The following is a 5,281-nucleotide window of genomic DNA, read 5'->3' on the forward strand; positions in this document are numbered from 1 at the left end:
ACGGTAAACAGATAGAAGACCTTAAGTCATTAAAATTTTCTTCTATTCCTTACAACTTGTGTTGTGTCCTAAAGTGTGGTCGATTTTAGAGGAGCCTATTGGCTACAGAGAACAGATGCTCTACTGAGCGGATCTAATCTATAATGTCATCTAACCTTGATATTTCTTTGTTGATTTTGTTTGAATGACTCGTCTATTATTGCAACTGGGATGTTACTTATGGCCATTGTGTTGAGGTCAATATATCTACTTATTTATAGTGTGTTTACTCCATAAAACTAGGAGCGTGGATGTTTGGTTCTTTTGTTTCCTATTGTAATATATATTTTTGGTGGACTGGCTTCTTACTCAGTCTATAGTATCTTTCCTCGTCTTGTCTGACTAATATGGCTTGTTGCCTCTTGTCAGACACGAGTAGAGCTACATCTGCTCACTCCTTGGTTTCATTTGCTTGGACTGTTGTTTCTGTTTTTTCACCTGTTTCTGTTCTCACCCCTGCTGTTGATGTGGTCTTCGCAGGTAATAAAACATTGCCTGTTTTAAATCCAATCCGCTACGATTTTTGTTTTCATTGGAGAACTGAGACCATTCATGTTCAGAGTTGTTACTGGAAGCTGTCCATCAGCTCTGACGTTTGACTGTTCCCGTAATGCTCTCCTCTTCCCCATTTGTCACTGTTCCGGTGAGCTCATTCATTCCCGTGGCCTAGTGGATGTGCTTTTTCCTCGAATGTGTAGGATTCTTTCGGCTTCTTAGTGGTCACAAAGTCGGTTGGTGTATGTTTGTCATGGGAAGATTTTCTTTATCTCTCCTTCAAATTTGAAGGGTATTTTTCTGGATATAGTAATCTGGGTTCGCCTTTATTGTCTTTCAGAGACTGAAATACATCATTGCTACCATCCCTTGCCCTCCTGGATTTTAGAGTTTATATGTTTGTTTGTTTTAGAAATCTTCCATTTTCTTCTGGGTTTGTTTTGGCATGCGTCTTAGTGTAATCTTATAGTTTTCAACATTATTGTACATGTTTAATAATGATAACGATAGTATGAAATGGAAGATGTTCTACTTCTGTGTATTCTATATTCTAAATTCCTTCTATATCTGGATAGCCCATCTCTTTCTCTAGATTCAGAAATTTTTGTTATGATTTTATTGAAATTATTTTCTATACCTCTAGCTTGTATTTCTTATTCTTCTAAGCTATGGTTCATAAAAATAGGTCATGTAAGTCATGTATGCTCTATTCAGACTTTCTTTTAAAGATTTACTCTATTTTAAGCTATAGCTGTGTGTGTGTCTGTGTGTGTGTAAGTGTAAGCAGAAATTACAGGTGGCTGTGAGCTACCTGACATGGGTATTGGTAATTACACCCCGGGCCCTCTGCAAGAGCAGCAAGAACTTCCTAGTGAGCCTCCTCTCCAGTCTCAGATCGCTGTGCCTTTGTCGTGAATTCCTCCTCCTCACCTGCAAGTCTTGGCTTCCTGTTCTCTTGAGCCATGCTATTGGTAAGGCTTGCCGCGGAGTTTCGCTTATTTTCATCTTAACTTTTCTTCTTCTTTTTTTTTTTTTTTTTTTTTTTTTGCCAGTCTTGCACTTTATTGTCGCTGTCTCAGGCCTTGACTGCGCGCTTGCGCAGTGGGTACAGCCGCTCCTTCGGCTGCTGCTTCTTGGTCTTCAGTTTCTCCTCGTTCTTGGTGAGCCGGCGGCGCACGGCTCTAGTCTTCTTGGGTTGCAGGTCCACGGGCTTGTACTTCTTTCCCTTGTAGAACTTCCTGAGGTTTTCCTTTTGAGTCTGAGTAATGACGGTGAGGACACGGGCAAAGGATTTGCGTACGACTCGTATCTTGGAGCGCTAGGACGCAGCGCCGCCTGTCACTTTGGCCACGTGAAACTGGGACAGTTCCACCTTCAGATCGTCCAGTTGTTTCAACAGCGCCTCCTTCTTCTTGCCACGCAGGTCCCAAGCCTTAATCTTCAAAAGCAATCATAGCTAGCGAACAGGCCTACTATGAAAATATAGTAACAGAGGGGCACCCAGTCTGCACACCTTTAATCCCAGTACTTGAGAGGCAGAGGAAGGTTGGGTTTTGTGAGATCAAGGTCAGCCTGGTATACATAGTGAATTCTAGGACAGACAGAACTATGAAGTGAGACCGGGTCTCAAAAAAAAAAAAAAAAAAAAAAAAAAAAAAAAAAAGGAAAGAAAAAGAGGAAAACAGTAATAGTTACTTGAAAACAATCCCATCTTTGAGTCCAGTAACTTTAGTTTTACTTCTTTTTTTATATGTGGATTTTTGCCTGCATATAAATACATAAATATATTATGTACACACACACATACACACACACACATCTATATATACATATTTGCATGTGTGCCTGATGCTTGTGGAATCCATAAAAGGGCATCATCTGATCCCCTAGAACTGTAGTCACAAACAGTTGTGAAGCACTAGGTGGTCACCAGGAAGAGCAGCCAGTGCTCTTAACCATGGAGCCTTTAGACTGCATTAATTCCCCAGCCTTAGTATTAGATCAGCAGGAAAAAAAAAATAGAAAGAAAGAATGGGAGCAGAAAAGAAGGGGCAACAAAGAGGAGAGGAGACAAGGCAGGTCCCGGCAAAGCAAAAGAAGCAAAGAAATGTAATCAGACAACCTAAGACAACCCTGATACCCAAGAGGCCACTGGAGAGACCCCTAAGCACAGGTCCAACCTTTAAGAGAGGTACTGTAAAGAGGGGAGGAGAGGAGAGGGGAGGAGAGGAGAGCAGAGGAGAGGAGGGGAGAGGAGAGGAGAGGAGAGGAGAGGAGAGGAGGGGAGAGGAGAGGAGAGGAGAGGAGAGGAGAGAAGGGGAGAGGAGAGGAGAGGAGAGCAGAGGGGAGGAGAGGAGAGGAGAGGAGAGCAGAGGAGAGGAGAGGAGAGCAGAGGGGAGGAGAGGAGAGGAGAGGAGAGGAGGGGAGAGGAGAGGAGAGGAGAGGGGAGCAGAGGTGAGGAGAGGAGAGGAGAGGGGAGGAGAGGAGAGGAGAGGAGAGCAGAGGTGAGGAGAGGAGAGGAGAGGGGAGGAGAGGAGAGCAGAGGAGAGGAGAGGAGAGCAGAGGGGAGGAGAGGAGAGGAGAGGAGAGGAGGGGAGAGGAGAGGAGAGGAGAGGAGAGCAGAGGGGAGGAGAGGAGAGGAGAGGAGAGCAGAGGAGAGGAGAGGAGAGCAGAGGAGAGGAGAGGAGAGCAGAGGAGAGGAGAGCAGAGGAGAGGAGAGGTGAGGAGAGGAGAGGTGAGGAGAGGAGAGCAGAGGAGAGGAGAGGTGAGGAGAGGTGAGGAGAGCAGAGGAGAGGAGAGCAGAGGAGAGCAGAGGAGAGGAGAGCAGAGGAGAGGAGAGGAGAGGAGAAGAGAGGTGAGGAGAGGAGAGGAGAAGAGAGGAGGGGAGGGGAGAGGAGGGGAGGGGAGGGGAGAGGAGAGGAGAGGAGAGGAGAGGAGGGGAGGGGAGGGGAGGGGAGAGGAGAGGAGAGGAGAGCAGAGGAGAGGAGAGGAGAGGTGAGGAGAGGAGAGGGGAGAGGAGAGGAGAGGAGAGCAGAGGGGAGGAGAGGAGAGCAGAGGAGAGGGGAGCAGAGGAGAGGAGAGGGGAGCAGAGGAGAGGAGAGGAGAGGAGAGCAGAGGAGAGGAGAGGAGAGGTGAGGAGAGGAGAGGAGAGGAGAGGAGGGGAGGGGAGAGGAGAGGAGAGGTGAGGAGAGGGGAGAGGAAAGGAGAGGAGAGGGGAGAGGAGAAGAGAAGAGAGGAGAGGAGAGCAGAGGAGAGCAGAGGAGAGGAGAGCAGAGGAGAGGAGAGGAGAGGTGAGGAGAGGAGAGGAGAGGAGAGGAGGGGAGGGGAGAGGAGAGGAGAGGTGAGGAGAGGACAGGAGAGGAGAGGAGGGGAGGAGAGGGGAGGGGAGGGGAGGGGAGGGGAGAGGAGAGGAGAGGAGAGGAGAGGAGGGGAGGGGAGAGGAGAGGAGAGGAGAGGAGAGGAGGGGAGAGGAAAGGTGAGGAGAGGAGAGGAGAGGAGAGCAGAGGAGAGGAGAGGAGAGGAGGGGAGGGGAGGGGAGGGGAGGGGAGAGGAGAGGAGAGGAGAGCAGAGGAGAGGAGAAGAGAGCAGAGCAGAGGAGAGGAGAGTAGAGGAGAGGAGAGGAGAGGTGAGGAGAGGGGAGAGGAAAGGAGAGGAGAGGGGAGAGGAGAGGAGAGGAGAGGAGAAGAGAAGAGAGGAGAGCAGAGGAGAGCAGAGGAGAGCAGAGGAGAGGAGAGCAGAGGAGAGGAGAGGTGAGGAGAGGAGAGGAGAGGAGAGGAGAGGAGGGGAGGGGAGAGGAGAGGAGAGGAGGGGAGGGGAGGGGAGGGGAGGGGAGGGGAGGGGAGAGGAGAGGAGAGGAGAGGAGAGGAGGGGAGAGGAAAGGTGAGGAGAGGAGAGGAGAGCAGAGGAGAGGAGGGGAGGGGAGGGGAGGGGAGGGGAGGGGAGAGGAGAGGAGAGCAGAGGAGAGGAGAAGAGAGCAGAGCAGAGGAGAGGAGAGTAGAGGAGAGCAGAGGAGAGGAGAGGAGAGGAGAGGAGAGGAGAGGAGAGCAGAGGAGAGGAGAAGAGAGCAGAGCAGAGGAGAGGAGAGTAGAGGAGAGGAGAGGAGAGGTGAGGAGAGGAGAGAAGAGCAGAGGAGAGGAGAGGAGAGGAGAGGAGAGGAGAGGAGAGCAGAGGAGAGGAGAAGAGAGCAGAGCAGAGGAGAGGAGAGTAGAGGAGAGGAGAGGTGAGGAGAGGAGAGGAGAGGAGAGGAGAGGAGGGGAGGGGAGGGGAGGGGAGGGGAGAGGAGAGGAGAGGAGAGGTGAGGAGAGGAGAGGAGAGGAGAGCAGAGGAGAGGAGAGCAGAGGAGAGGAGAGGAGAGCAGAGGAGAGGAGAGGTGAGGTGAGGAGAGGAGAGGAGAGGAGAGGAGAGGTGAGGAGAGGAGAGCAGAGGAGAGGAGAGGTGAGGAGAGGGGACACAGTGGACCACAACATCTCCATTAGGCACTGAATGCCTGTCTTGTTCTCTGTGTGGCACTCACCTGAGCACAGCGTAGATCCTGTCTCACCATCTTGCTTTTCCTTCTTTTGCTGTTTGTGTCTGTGGCTTCTGACCAAAAGCAAACCCTTAGGGGTATTTCACTTCCTGTGTCGACCTTTATGTTGTTTGCTCAGCAGCCAAAAGGTAATGCCTGCACCTTGGGCCCTAGGTTTTGTACCCAGGGGTGTCTTTTTGTCTCTGGGTACGAGGAAGCTCTCCACTGACCTGCTCTGAA

General features: G+C 50.5%; 1 pseudogene across 1 annotated transcript; it reads right to left on the reverse strand.

The window, feature by feature from the left end:
• Positions 1–1,609: 1,609 nt before the first annotated feature.
• Positions 1,610–5,077, reverse strand: LOC308432378 (large ribosomal subunit protein uL29-like; annotated as a pseudogene). Its single transcript has 2 exons — positions 5,048–5,077; positions 1,610–1,972 (listed from the first exon to the last, which is right to left on the reverse strand). The product of its transcript is annotated as a large ribosomal subunit protein uL29-like (transcript).
• Between the last annotated feature and the right edge of the window lie 204 nt (positions 5,078–5,281).

Source organism: Micromys minutus, assembly GCF_963924665.1.
Source record: "Micromys minutus genome assembly, chromosome: 18".
In the NCBI taxonomy this organism is placed as follows: domain Eukaryota; kingdom Metazoa; phylum Chordata; class Mammalia; order Rodentia; family Muridae; genus Micromys; species Micromys minutus.